The 15,100-nt window shown below is 42.9% G+C and overlaps 1 protein-coding gene across 4 annotated transcripts in view; it reads left to right on the forward strand.

Moving 5' to 3' along the window:
• Window positions 1-15,100, forward strand: part of SPECC1 (sperm antigen with calponin homology and coiled-coil domains 1) — a 257,971-nt gene that overhangs the window by 27,218 nt on the left and 215,653 nt on the right. For 3 of the 4 annotated variants that reach the window (XM_029211774.1, XM_029211778.1, XM_029211779.1), the window contains exon 1: window positions 13,163-13,322. The exons of the other annotated variant lie outside the window; for it this stretch is intronic. The gene's annotated coding sequence lies outside the window, so the exon portion shown is untranslated. Of the gene's footprint in view, window positions 1-13,162; window positions 13,323-15,100 lie in introns of those variants that run through there. 4 annotated transcript variants of the gene reach the window in all.

Genomic DNA, 15,100 nt, shown 5'->3' on the forward strand with positions numbered 1-15,100 from the left:
CAGCAACATGGATGGACCTAGAAATTATCATACTAAGTGAAGTAAGTCAGACAAAGACAAATATGTGATATCACTTATATGTGGAATCTAAAATATGACACAAATGAACTTATCTATAAAACAAAACAAAACAAAAAACAAAAAAACAAACAGACTCATAGACATAGAGAACAGACTTGTGGTTGCCAAGTGGGGGTGGGGAGGGATGGAGTGGGAGTGTGGGATAAGCAGATGCAAACTATTATATATAGGATGGATAAACAACAAGGTCCTACTGTAGAGCACAGGGAACTATATTCAATATCTTGTATAAATCATAATGGAAAAGAATCTGAAAAAGAACATATACATGTATAACTGAGTCACTTGCTGTACAGCAGAAATTAACACAACATTGTAAATCAACTGTATTTCAATAAAATTTTTAAAAAAGGTATCCTAACACCTTAGCATTAAAAGCCTGGATGTTTTGGTTAAGATTCAGGCTGCTCCAAATATTGATTACTGAGATATACCGTGTCAGCGAGTCACCTGAGATCATAGAAACGGTCTTAATCGGCATCATCAATGTCTTGAAGAAATAGTTTTCTGTGATTCCTCATTTTAAGTACCCGTGTGAGTGCCTGTCCGGTGTGAAAAGCAAACCCTGGTGTCACATTCCGTACTGCACACTGAAGAGAGAGATCGTCCATGACCGTAGTTTGAGTCCGAGTGTTTATCCCTTTCTCAGCCCTGAGTGAAGATCAGATGGTTTATTCAGATCATCTCTTGTCCGAGAAAAACAGCAGTGGTGTGGATGGGCCTTGAGTGCCATGTCTCTGAGTCTACTTTGCGGCTCCTTTTCTCCCTGGCTGCACCAGTGACAGGCCCTCCACCTGTCTAGCTCCCTGAGGTTTCAGTCAACGGTGGGTTGAAGTTATCTGCAATTCCTCTTCCACGTGGCGTGCCATAGGTATTCCTTGACATTCAGAGCATTATTTGATAGAGGAATTTTGCTAACATCTTGTTCTGTTTTCTCTCTGACCAAAACATGTATCATTAACTTTGGGGCAGTTCTAAAAAACGTTCCGTTAGTGTGTGTTCTGTACCCGTTTTATCTCTGAGGGGTACAACATTAAATGAGGCCTCTCTAGTTTTCCTTTGAAATGCATCGGTTTTGCCCTGAGAAACAGTATTCTGCCCTTGAGGAAGAGCTTGGTTGGTTTACCAAAGAGGCCACGGTGCTTTGTTTGGAAGTCACGTGGAGGGCATGCGTGGTTTTCCGCCACTATTTCAGAAGCTTCATAAAAGCAGTAAAGTGCTCTAGCCCTTAGGAACAAATGCATCAATGGGCCAATAAATTCCAATTCTTCAGTGTTCGCTGCTGTGCTTTCTGCCTGAACATCCCTATTTTAACTGGCTGGGTGGCACGTCACAACGTATGGGACATGCATCTCTCCAGCTTACATTTTAGTCCTGTTCAATAGTGACCCTTCCAAACAACTGTACTTCAATTAAAAAAACGTTGATTCAAAATAGAAAAAAAACAGTGACCCTTCTGATTGCTGAGTCATATCTATACTCTTAACCTGACCTTTATGTTTCCTTGAACCTCTCTGCTATATCAATTTTTCTGAACTGATATAATGCTACAAAATATAAAAAGATAAAAACTGAGTTTTAACAAATACGAACACCAGTGCACCAATATTTTGAAAATATACAGTGAAAATAGAGTAACAGACCAACCAAGACGAACCACATCCTTTTAACTAAAGGTTAGATGCAGAAAAATGACGAGTGCAAGTATAAATTTCAAACTTAACGGTTATATGAGGAGTGCAACAGGATTTCAGTGAAAAGAATAATCTTAACATTTCAAGTTTGTAAAATACGTGTGAGCAAAATTGTCGCATTTGTTTCTTTTGAAATTGAAATTCCCAGAGTACCTTTTGATGTGTTCCTCCAGTTTTTCTTTCAGTATTCAGCAAACATTTACTAAGTGCCCTGTGTTCCGCACCCGGCAGGGGGCAGGGAGAATAAGACAGAGCTTCTGCCGTCACGGAGCTAATGGCTTTTGCGTGTGGGGTTTCCTTCTGTATCATATCCAGTCTGTACTTTGCTGCTTATTTTTCTATTTCCCCTTTTTCTTACCTATTATGTTTCAGATCCATAAACTATTTTAAGTCTGTGTCCTCATTTCAGGTTACTTTTTTTCTCCAATCTAAACATACGATAACAATTGTGGCATTAATCCTTGTGTATACAAGCCCAGAAATTCCATTTTCAAAATTCCAGGTGTAATACATAAAACACATTCTTGTAAAAATCCAAATATAGCAGTACAGAGAGTAAAATATGAAAAGTCCCCTTTTACAATCTCCAGTCCAGCTGCCTCCCGAGAGCCATACATACAAGTGTGTGAAATTGCCTGTTTCCTGCATTCTTGCTCACACTGTTGTGTCCCTTTTAAAAAATAGGAGTCCATATGATGGGTTTAAAAGTATCTCATCGGAGAGTCTGCCTGCCGATGAAGGGGACACGGGTTCGTGCCCCGGTCCGGGGAGATCCCGCATGTCACGGAGCGGCTGGGCCCGTGAGCTATGGCCGCTGAGCCTGCGCGTCCGGAGTCTGTGCTCTGCAACGGGAGAGGCCACAACAGTGAGAGGCCCGCGTACCGGGGGAAAAAAAAAAAAAAAAAAAAAGTATCTCATTGCTTTAGTTTATGTCTGCTGGATACTGGGTAGATTAAGCATCTTTTCATATGTTTATTAGTCTTTAGTATTTTTGTGAATTGCCTTTTCCTACCTTTCCCTTCTTTTCCCTCTGGGACTGTTGGTTTCTCCTTGACTTAACTTTGGTAATATGTGTTTTCCCACAAAATTATCCATTTTGCCTAGTTTACAAATCCGTATATATAATTATGTTCTCTTTCTTGTTTCTAATTTGGATGCCTTTTCTTCTTTCTTGATTAAATTTGCCAGCGGTTTTTTTTTTTTAATCTTGTTAGTCCTTTTAAAACACCAGCTTTTAATTTGATTAATCTTCTGGACCATTAAAAAATGTTTTCTGTTTCGTTAATTGCTGCTTTTTCTTTATTCATTACTTCCTTCTACCTTCGGTGGATGTACTACTATCATTTCTTCCTTCTGCTTTCTGTGCGCACATAGGAAGGTGGGAGCAAAGGTTCAATGGTTGTTGGGGGTTGGGAGAGTAACTGTTGGCGTCATCCCCGCCCCGCGTGCCCCCCTCCCCGCCCCCATTACCAATACAGACGGTTCAGAATCAGGAAGAAACAAGTCAGGCATCAGATGGAGATCGTGTCAGCTTTGTTAATAATAAGGCTGGCTTGAAGAATAATGCCTGACCTGCGATTAGTCAGGCTAACGACCCTTTCCCTCTGGGTTAACTTAACCAAGACAGTCTTAGAGCAAATGCTTTTTGGAAGGTTCGACATGAAGCCAGTTAGAGCTGAACAAATCAACTGCTCAGGGGCTATGAGAGCTACATGCCCGCAGGGGAGTTCAGTCTCCATAGTTCCATCCGGAGACCCAGATTGGAAACAAAGAAAAATGGGTGATTTGGTGGATCCCCAGTTGGTGGCTGACTGAGCAGGGCCAGAGTAAGGGCATCCAGGGAGCTGGTGGGGAGCCTGGCGGAAGCAGGTGGTCTTGGGGTTCAGACTGGGCTGGGAGGCCTGTGGGACCCGCAGGGGAGGGAAGGAACACGAGTCTGGGAAGGGTGCAGGGGCAAACCAGGCTGGGAGGGAGGAGGTGGTGGGACAGCTGGAAGAGGGGCCGCTGGATGTCAGAGACGGGTCTTTCAGGTTCGGAATGCTGATGGCAGGAGAGTCAGGTAGACGGGCACATCTCCAGGGATGATGGGACTTGTGGGGGACCAAGGCTGAGTCATTCTTCAGACGCTCTGGGGCTCTTGTTCTTTCCCAAATTTAGCTTAACATCTGCTTTGAAGCCAAAAGAGTCACTGCTTTCCTATTCCTGGCTAATTAAACAAATTCAAACATACGCATTGCCTCACTCAGCACCCTCACACGGCTAGGAGGGGAGTGCAGTATGGGTGGCAGGTGTATGGCACCAGCAGCCGAGGGTGGTCTGGGCTGCGGTGGGAGGTCAGCAGAGGGGGTCCAGCCCTGGAGCCACATATGCCTCATGGTGATGTGACCTGTCCAGGCTCCTTTGGGCATATGAATTCATCTGGCCCTCCAGGAGTGCTTTTTATGACAATGTATCAACGCATTGTAACTCATAAGCTGACAGAACTCTTGTTCCTAGCGGCGCATTTACAGAAAGAGCCTGGCCTTTGTGTTTTCTTAGGGAGGGTGCAGTGACCCCTGCCCAGAGCTCTTATGAAGGCCAACTTCACTAACCACCCCTTTCCTGGTGCAGTGTGTCTCCCTCTGTAATTACTCCTCTCTATGTAATTTCCTACAGTGAAATTTTATGCTTTAGAACTAAATTAAAAAGTCGTCTAAAGAGACGGTTGGGTTAACATAAAAGTCAAGTTGCTCTTAGGAGGAATGAGTGTTTACAGTCAGGCCTTGTAGATATTTACAAGGAAGAACAATGTACATCCTACACGCTGACGTCAGGTTGCAGAGTTTCTATAGTAGATCAGCATATTCATTATGACCTGCTAACCCATCACGTAAACAATTATTCTTTCTTTCTTTCTTTTTTTGTTTTTAATTTTTGGCTGCGTTGGGTCTTCGTTGCCGCGCGTGGGCTTTCTCTAGTTGCGGCGCGTGGGGGCTACTCTTCGTTGCGGTGTGCGGGCTTCTCATCGCGGTGGCTTCTCTTGTTGCGGAGCACGGGCTCTAGGCATGTGGGCTTCAGCAGTTGCAGCACTCGGCCTCAGTAGTTGTGGCACACAGGCTCCAGAGCCAGCGGGCTTCAGTAGTTGTGGCGCCTGGGCTCCGTAGCTGTGGCTTGCGGGCTCTAGAGCACAGGCTCAGTGGTTGTGGTGCATGGGCTTAGTTGCTCCGTGGCACGTGGGATCTTCCTGGACCAGGGCTTGAACCTGTGTCCCCTGCATTGGCAGGTGGATTCTTAACCACTGCGCCACCAGGGAAGTGCCAGCAATTTCTATTTATACTCATTTTCCAGTAAGAAACGCTGGATCTGTTGCTGGCAGGTGGAATGTAGAAACCCGTGAAGATTTTCCAGCTGTTTTTGCCCCTGGGAGGGTGCCCTTTCAAGGTGCATCATCACAGATCCTTGTGGGCACCTCTCTGCTAGAATGCAGAGGGGTCCTGGGGACTCTCACAGTCTTTGCAAAAATTCATCAAACATCTGTTTGAAACCCATTCAGAGCCACTTTCATCTTTTGGCTTTGTCCTAGTTATTTTTAGGGTTGATACATTTATTTTTCCAAGAGCAAAACAGAACATTTTAAGGCTTTGATATTTGGCTAAGGTTTAGTAAATTCTGTTCCATGGAGAGCTGGCAGGTTTCCCATTGAGGCGCTTATGAACTTGGCTGGCACAGAGGTTTCCTTTAGTGCTGGTCTGGAGTCATGGACCCAGCCCAGGAGCTGGTCCATCCTTGTACTGTGCAGCCTCCGTGCCAGTGGACACCTGGACATGCCATTGTGGTCTGTCACCTCCCTCTGTTCTGAGATTCTCAGTCCCTGCAGAGGGAGTCTTGTCCAGGGTTTACTTATTTCTACAATTAAGAAAGCCTTCCTTGGGTCACATTGAACTTACTTTCTGCAGTATAAGCTATCAAGTCACAAATAGAGTCTGATGCTCTCAGATGCATAATTGTTGTTATGCTTAAATACTATTATTAAAATTGTACAACGTTACACGTTCATTGTAATGAGTGTAGAACAATCTTAAAAACGTAAAGAAAGTTAGAACCTCCCATCGTCCCAGCACCCAGAGATAACATCCTCTTTTTTGTAATTTATTTTTGAAATTTTTGTTTTAACGTGGTAAGAACACTTGATGTGAGATCTACTCTCTTGAATGTTTACGCGTACAATACCTGTTGGGTGATTGTAGGTACAACGTTATACAGCAGGTCTCTGGAGCTTTTGCTCATCTTGCTTGACTGAGACTTTATGCCCAGCAATTAAATAATTAAACTTTAAAACCCATTCCCCTCCCCCAGCCCCTGGCAACAACCATTCTCCTCTGTGATTCTGTGAATTTGACTCTTTTAGATTTCCTCACGTTAAGTGGAATCATGCGGTATTTGTTCTTTTGTGACTGGTTTGTTTCACTTAGCATAATGTCCTCAGGTTCATCCATGTTGTCACATGTTGCAGAATTTCCTTCTTTTATGAGGCCGAATCATATTCCATTGTATGTATACACCATGTCTTCTTTATCCCTTCATCTGTCAATGGACACTTAGGTTGATTCCACGTCTTGGATATTGTGAATAACGCTGCCATGAACACAGGAGTGTTAATATCTCTTAGAGATCCTGATTTCAGTTCTTTTAGGTGAATGCCCAGAAGTGTGATGACCTGATCATATGATAGTTCCACAGCTGACCCTTGAACAACATGGGTTTGAACTGCATGGGTCCACTTACACACAGATTTGTAAAAATAAATATATGGTTGGCCCTCTGTAGCCACAGGTTCTGCATCTTCAATTCAGTGCTAATGCAAACTTAATACATGAGCCATGGGTGGTTGACTCTGTGGATGTGGTACCCATGGATACGGAGGGTGGACTGCAGGACTTGAGCATCTGTTGATTTCGGTGTCCCTGGCGGGTCCTGGAACCAACCCCCTGAAAACGCGGAGGGACAACTGTGTTTTTAATTTTTTAGGAACCTCCATACTGTTTTCCATAGTGGCTGCACTGTTTTGCGTGCTCACCAGCAATGTACAGGGTTCCAGTATCTCCACATCCTCACCAACTCTTGTCTTCTTTTTTATAATAGCCATCCTGACTCGTGTGAGATGATATCTCATTGTGGTTTTTATTTGCATTTCCCTGATGATTACTGATGTTAACCATTTTTCATATACCTGTAGGCCATTTGTATGTCTTCTTTGGAGAAACATCTATTTAAGTCATTGGCCTATCTTTTAATTGGATATTAGGTTTTATACTATTGAGTTGTAGGAGTTCCTTATATATTTTGGAGATTAACCCCTTATCAGATATATAGTTTGCAAATATTTACTCCCATTCTGTATGTTGCCTTTCCACTTTGTTGGTTGTTTACTTTGCTGTGCAGAAGCTTTTGGGGTTTGATGTAGTCCTGATGGTTTATTTTTGTTTTTGCTGCTTGTGCTTTTGGTGTCATATCCATGATATCATTACCAAGACCAATGTCATGAAGTTTTTCACCTTTTTTTTTTTTCTAAGAGTCTGATGGTTTCAGATCTTATGTTTAAGTCTTTAATCAATTTTGAGTTGGTTTTGTGTATGGTATAAGGGTACAGTTTCATTCTTTTGCATGTGGATATCTAATTTCCCCTGCACCATTTGTTGAAGAAACTATCTTTTCCCCATTAGAGATTCAGTGCAGTCCCTGTCAAAAGCCCAATGGCGGGTTTCCCTGGTGGCGCAGTGGTTGAGAGTCCACCTGCCGATGCAGGGGACACGGGTTTGTGCCCTGGTTGGGGAAGATCCCACATGCCACGGAGCGGTAGGCCCGTGAGCCATGGCCACTGAGCCTGTGCATCCGGAGCCTGTGCTCCGTGGCGGGAGAGGCAACAACAGTGAGAGGCCCGTGTACCACAAAAAAAAAAAAAAAAAAAAAGCCCAATGGCATTTTTTAACAGAAATACTGAAAACAATTCTAAAATTCATATGGAACTGCAAAAAAACCCACAAATCATTTTGAGAAAGAGGAACAAAGCTGGAGGCACCACACTTTCTAATTAAAAAATACACTACAAAGCTATAGTAATCAAAACAGTATGGCATAAAAAACACACATATAGACCCATGGAACAGAATAAAGATTCTAGAAATAAATCTACACCTATATGGTCAACTCATTCTTCAACAAGGGAGTCAATAATAACATTTTTAATATATAGACTTGTCTCTAAGTCTTTTTTCTATGCCTATTGTAAATATGGTTTCCTACTGTATACACCTTTTACAATCATATTTTCCACTAATTTATTGTCACCATTGTTCTACATGATCAAATATGTTACAGTATCCTTTGTGAAGTTGCTATAAATCACATATCATAAATTCACAATTTTAAAGTGTACAATACAGTAGTTTTTCTTGTGTATTGACAAAGTTGTGCAACACTCACCTCTATCAAATTCCAGAATATTTACATCACCCCAAAAAGGAATCCTGGAGCCATTAGCAGTCACTCCCCATTCTAACCTATCCCTTCATCCCTGGGCAACCACTAATCTACTTTCTGTATTTATGGATTTGCCTATTCTGGACATTGCATATGAATGTAATCATACAACATGTGGCCTTTTTGACATGGCTTCTTTCACTCAGCATAATGTTTTCAAGGTTCATCTATGTTGTAGCATGTGCCGCTACTTCACTCTTTTTTTTTTTTTTTTACTTCTTTCCTTTTTACTGATGAATAATATTCCATCATATGGACCTACACATTATATTTATCCATTCATCATTTAATGAACGTTTTGTTTCTACTTTTTGGCTATTGTGAATAGTGTGGTTGTGAACATTTGTGTACAAATTTTAGTTTAAACTGTTTTTGGTTCTTTGGGGTATATACCAAGGAGTGGAATTCCTGGGTCACACAATGTATGAAGGTTCAATTTCTTCATATCCTTGCCAACACTTATTACTGTCTGTCTTTTTGCCTATAGTCATCCTAGTAGGTGTGAGGTGGTAGCTAATTGTAGCTTTGATTTGCATACCACTGATGCCTAATGATGGTGAATATCTTTTCATGTGCTTTTTGGCCATTTGTATATTTTATATTCTCCTTGGAGAAATGTGTGTTTGGCTCCTTTGCCCGTTTTTTGGTTGGGTTACTTGTCCTTTAAACTCTGGATAATAGACCCTTATCAGATATATGATTTGCAAATATTTTCTCCCATTATGTGGGCTATCTTTTTACTTTCTTGATAGTGTCCTTTGAAGCACAAAAGTTTTTAATTTTTTTTTTTTTTTTTTTTTTTTTGTGGTACGCAGGCCTCTCACTGTTGTGGCCTCTCCTGCTGCAGAGCACAGGCTCCGGACGTGCAGGCTCAGCGGCCATGGCTCACGGGCCCAGCCGCTCCGCAGCATGTGGGACCTTCCCGGACCGGGGCACGAACCCGCATCTCCTGCATTGGCAGGCGGACTCTCAACCTTTGTGCCACCAGGGAAGCCCCAAAAGTTTTAAATTTTTATGAAGTCCAGCTTATCTAGTGTTTCTTTGGTTGCTTGTGTCTTGGGTGTAATATCTAAGAAAACATTGCCTAATCCAAGGTCATGAAGTTTTATACTTATATTTTCTTCTAAGAGTTTTCTGTTTTTAGCTCTTACATTTTGAGGTAATTCTTGCATGTGGTATGCGGTAGGAGTCTACCTTCATTCTTTTGCATGTGGATGTCCAGTTGTCCCAACACCACTTGTTGAAAAGACTGTTCTTTCCCCATTGAATCGTTTTGTCACCCTTGTCCAAAATCAACTGCCTATAAATGTATGGGTTCGTTTTTGGACTCTGAGTTCTATTCTATTTATCTACATATGTCTATCCTTATGCCAGTACCACATGGTCTAGACTGCTGTAGCTTTATAGTAAGTTTTGAAATTGGGAAGTGTGAGTCCTGCTTTGTTCCTCTTTTTCAAAATTGTTTTGACTATTCTGGGTCCCTTGCATTTCCATATGAGTTGTAGAATTAACTTGTCAACTTCTGTGAAAAGAGCAGCTAGAAATTTAATATGGGTGGTGTTGATTCTGTAGATCAATTTGAGGAGCATTGCCGTCTCAAGTTTTTCAGTACTTGAACCTGGGATGTCTGTCCATTTATTTAAGACTTCTTCAATTTTTTAAATGTTGTATAGTTTTTAGTGTACTGCAAGTCTTGCATGTATTTTGTTAAATATATTTCTAAATATTTTATTCTTTTTGAAGCTATTGTAAATGGAATTAAAAAATATAAATTTGGATTGTCTATTACAAGTGTATAAAAATAAAATTGATTTTTGTATATTGATCTTGTAGCCTACAACCTTGCTGAACAAGTTTATTAGCTCTGTTTTGTTGTTGTAGATTCCTTAGGATTTTCTACATAGGAGATCATGTCATCTGCTAATAAATATAGCTTTACTTTCTTACCAGTCTGGATACCTTGTCTTTCTTCCTCCCTCCCTCCCTCCTGCCCTTCCTTCCTTTCTTCCTCTTAATTTCCCTGGCTAAAGACTCCATTATATTGTTGACTAGAAGCGGTGAGAGCAGACATCCTTACCTTGTTACTGCTCTTACAGGAAAAGTTTCAGATTTTCACCGTTAAGTACGATGTTAGTTGCTGGGTGTTTTGTAGTTGCTCTTTATCAGGCCCAGGAATTTCTTTTATTCCTAGCCTGTTGAGTGTTTTTTTTTTTTTTTAATCGTGAACATGCATTGGATTTTGTCAAATGCTTTTCTGCATCTATTGAGATGATTATGTGGTCGTATCCTTTATTCTATTAATATGGTGTATTACTTTGATTGATTGTCATATGTTGGAAAACCTTGAATTCCTGGGTAAATCCCACTTGGTCATGGTGTATAATCCTTTATATATGTTGTTAAATTTGGTTTGCTAGTATTTTGTTGAGGATTTTTGCATCAGTATCATAGGGAATATTGGTTGATATATGTCACTTTTAACAGTGCATAATGTTTAATCATGTGAATATACCATCATCTAACCAATTAGATTTTAATTATTTCCTTTGTTGTCATCGTTGTTATAATCAAGGATAAGCTTATAACTCTTGCACACACAGCTGTAAATTCCTTCATAATTATTTTCATAGGATTCATTTCTACAAATGGAATAACTGAACCAAAGGTTATGCATAGATGCTCAGCTCATCTTGTCATTGGCATTTACATTTTGTTTATAGTTTTTGTTTTGCAGAGTTTTTTTTTTTTTAAGTAGTCAAATCTGTTTTTCTTTATGTATTCTGCTTTGGCAGGTGGGCTCCGAGGGGCCTTTTTCATCTTGTTTAGATATAGAATCTCCTCTATTTTCTTCTAGCTCTTGTAATGCTTCATTTTTATTTATTTATTTTTTTGTGGTACGCGAGCCTCTCACTGTTGTGGGCTCTCCCGTTGCAGAGCACAGGCTCTGGACGCGCAGGCTCAGCGGCCATGGCTCACGGGCCCAGCCGCTCCGTGGCATGTGGGATATTCCCGGACCAGGGCACGAACCCGTGTCCCCTGCATTGGCAGGCGGACTCTCAACCACTGCGCCACCAGGGAAGCCCCATAGATATTTTATATATATATTTTTTTACTTTGTAAGTAGGATTTGTTTAGCATGCAATAACGTATTTAATTAATTATTTTATTACACAATTTAATACCTACTTGTTTTAGAAAATTTAGAAGATACAAGGTGAATTAAAAAAAATAAATGACCTGCAATTCCAGAGATAACCACTGTTAACATTTTGTGTATATCTTTCTATTAATAGATTTACAGTCTGATTGGGGAAGTAAGACATGATCATGTGAAAGGCTTAAATCCAAGACGCTAGTGGGTGGCTAGCTTGTACTTTTTTGTCTGTCCAGCTTTTTTTTTTTTTTTTTCTTTTGGGAACTGCTCTTACAACTAGTGGAGTCACCAATCACCCAGGTCCCTCTCCCCTCCACTGGGTTGGACAGTGTATCACTCTGGGGTTCTTTTCTGAGGTCTCTTCTCCTGAGATCTTGAATGCTTAAAGCCCCCTAGTCCTGGAATGCTGCTGGGAAAGGCTTTCCCATCCCAAGAGCACCTGTGTTGGAGTGACGCGAACTCAGGGAAGCAGAGCCGAGAGGTGATGAGAAACAGCTTCCCAATGGCGTTTGAACCTCCAGGTATAACTGGCTTAAAGCCAGCTTGAAGTCATTCCCCAGACTAGCCAGTTAGCCAGTAAGTTTGCTATTTTGCTTAAGCGGAGTTCTGTCACTTGCAGAGTCCCGACCATGGCCACCTCCTGTGACTGTGCCACGGGGCCATGCGCTGGAGGAACCCCGGGGTGAGTTAGGTCCCCGTGCGTCCCCGGCACCCCGGAGGATGGACCTTCCTCCGCGAGGGCGTGTCCCGTGCATTGTGCCTCTCGCTTTCTTTAAGGCAAAGAGGGGGGGCCACCAGAGGCGGCAGCGTTTGCCAGGGGGGCATGGGGCCACAGTTAGAGCAACACCCCTGGCGGTGGAGGTAGTGGGGAGCGGTTCTAAGCTGCGTGAGCAGAGCACCTTTCTGTGGTCTGGGATGGGGATGGAACCGCGGTGAACACTGGGGACTCAGCATCACCGAGGCTCTGCCGACCCACACTGCCATGTAAGAGCTACTCGGCTGCTTTTCACACCTATTTTTCAGTAAAATAGCAATTAAAATCCAGTTTGTGGCCGTGAGTAAGCTCTGCCTGGCCCTGCTCCCTTCAGTTCTTGGTGAGTGTGGATACAGCACAGTAGCTTGTTTACCTTCACAAAATTTCTTCCGTGTGTGTTTTCCATGCAGCGTGTTCGCCCCCTGTAACAGGAGATCTTACCGTCATGGGGCTTGTAGGCCACCTGTTGTGAGGGTGTTCTTATGATTTTGGAGCTCTCTGAATTCAAAATTAAGTATGAAAGTATCTTGAGTGAAAAGTGAAATCTCAACCGATCACGGAGCCTTGGAGATCCAGGCGCCTTACCTCCAAGGTCCCTAGAGTCTGCTGATCAGAACCACCTGCTTTGAAATGTTCCTGGCTGTAATCTGACTTTCCCATCCTACCTAGAACATTCTACGAGTCACAGGCTCGAAAGGAAGGGACCCTGAGGCTTCAGGGCAGACTCACCTCTGAAGAGCAGACTGGCTTTTTTTTTTTTTTTCTGTTTGATATCTCAGGGAGCAATCAGCGAGAAACTAGTCAGCCTACATCTTTAAATCCTTGTTTCAGAGAGGTTCAAAGGAAGTATTCAGGAACCAGTAGGATAGAAGTGATTTTGCAGGTTTTTGAGGGGAGTGGGTGGGGGGTGGAGGGGAGGGAGAGGCAGAGGGAGAGGCCGTCGGAAACCCTGGAGAGCAGAGCCCGCCTGTTTCCTGAGCGAAGCGTCGTTCCAGTGCTCAGTGCCTGGCCCCTCGAGTGTGGTTTTCCTCCCGGCCGGCACCAAACCCCAAAATAGTGCGGCTGGCTTGCTGATTGAGGCCAGCCGCTCTGAGAAGCAGGAGAAGCCAAAGGTTTTGCAGTAAGTACCCGGTTGGTTATTCTTTAAGATGGAGGTGGAAACTCTTAGAACAGCTGTATCTGTGGGAAGAGGTTCTTCTTTTGTGGCTGTAACGTCTCAAGTCCCGGTGACTCCTGCTGTGACTACAGCGTTATTAATATATCGTCCTGTGGTTTGTGGACTGGGCAAGTTCATGCTACGTGTATGTTTGGGGGCCTAAAAATGGATTTCAGACATCTTCTGACAGCTTGAAAACACTGTCTTTTCTCACTGTCTGTCACTTTTCTCGTCTTGCCAAGTAAGGATAATTAATGCTAACTTTAGGTTAAACGTCTAAAGGTCTTTGGAAGAGAAATCCTCCCGGTGGGTACTAATTCCTAGCAGCGTGGAGATCTGTGTTTCACAACCGCGGTGAAGAGGGCTGCTTCTGTGCGTTCTTCTCGCCAAGGGTGGAAGTCTGAAATCCCACGGGGGGAGCCGCCCACTTGCCTGGTTCTTCACCCCCAGGAGGTTCTAGGGCCTTCTCCCCTGGAAGACCAGCTCTGGGGAGCACACCCACCCCTCCTTGCAGAGGGCCCGATAACGTGCCCGTGCTCAGTATCTGGGCCAAACATTGTGCTTGCAAGGCCTAGATGGCAGAGTTTCAAAGATATGACAAAGATAGAGGCTTTTCTAGGAAGTTACTCGTTATATGGTTTCTGTTTAGACGGTCTTTTGCCCCACCCGCCCTGGCAAAGGGCTCCAGCTACTTTGAAAGGTCTCCACCACTCTGCTGGAAATTAAGTTTGGGTTTTATTTTCCCCGTTTTTTTTCCCATTGAGTCTAATCTCTTGGTAGAATCAAACCTTTAGCTCAGTTATGTAGAAAGTCCATTTTTTAAGTTGACTCGAGAAATGTGCTTTGCCCCCTCCCATTAGGATGCAAAGGTGGAGACACACATGTGCTCCTTGGACCTTGGGTCCATTCTCTGCAGCTGCGCCCCACAGACTATACATTTTTACATGGCTCTGGCTAGAGTGGCCATTTCACTTCCCTTCATCTCTCCTTTGCCAAGTGAGTTTACGTGGAAGTCGCAGTGTTGTCTCAGCAGAAGACACCCGCGAAAGTCGAGGGAGTGCAAAACAGACAAGACCACACCTTCATTTGGGAAAAGCCACTGCATGGGAAGCATCTTTTTCCCGCGCTTCAATTTTATTTTTCAAACATGTTAATATTTTTAAAAATGATAAACATGCCACTTTTGTCTGCTTACTGCGTGGCAGACACAGCAGTTGAGCTCTCCCCGAGGATCATCTTCTCTGAGTCTCACTGTCGTCCCATGAGGCGCCCACATGTGCGGTCTTCACTTTCGAGGTGGGGAAACTGAGGCACAGAAAGGTCTTGTAACTTGGCCAAGGGCAGACTGACTGGTGGGTGGGGGTGGTCTGGGATTGGAACGCAGGTCTTTCGAAACCCGGAGTAAGTTTAGAAATCAGAGGAAAGAGTGACTCAATCCCATGCACTAAAACGACTTCAAATTTCTGTATTTCTCTGGACCTGTACAATTAAATATTATAGCATACTTCTTTATATTATTAGTTCACAATTATTTTTAATGGCGTATAATGTTCTAGTAAGGGTTTGTTCCATAAATTAATTAACTATTCCCTGTTCTTGAAAATGGGATTGATTTTTGTTTGTTTGTTTGCTATGATAAAGGACACGTCAGTGACTGTCTTGTCCGTATAATTTTCCCCAAGTTTTTGGATTATCTGTAGAATGGATTCTCAGAGGTGGGATTACTGGGTCAAAGCGCATGA

The sequence above is a fragment of the Monodon monoceros genome, unplaced genomic scaffold, assembly GCF_005190385.1.
Source record: "Monodon monoceros isolate NGI ecotype Baffin Bay Population unplaced genomic scaffold, NGI_Narwhal_1 Super_Scaffold_9, whole genome shotgun sequence".
Classification (NCBI taxonomy): domain Eukaryota; kingdom Metazoa; phylum Chordata; class Mammalia; order Artiodactyla; family Monodontidae; genus Monodon; species Monodon monoceros.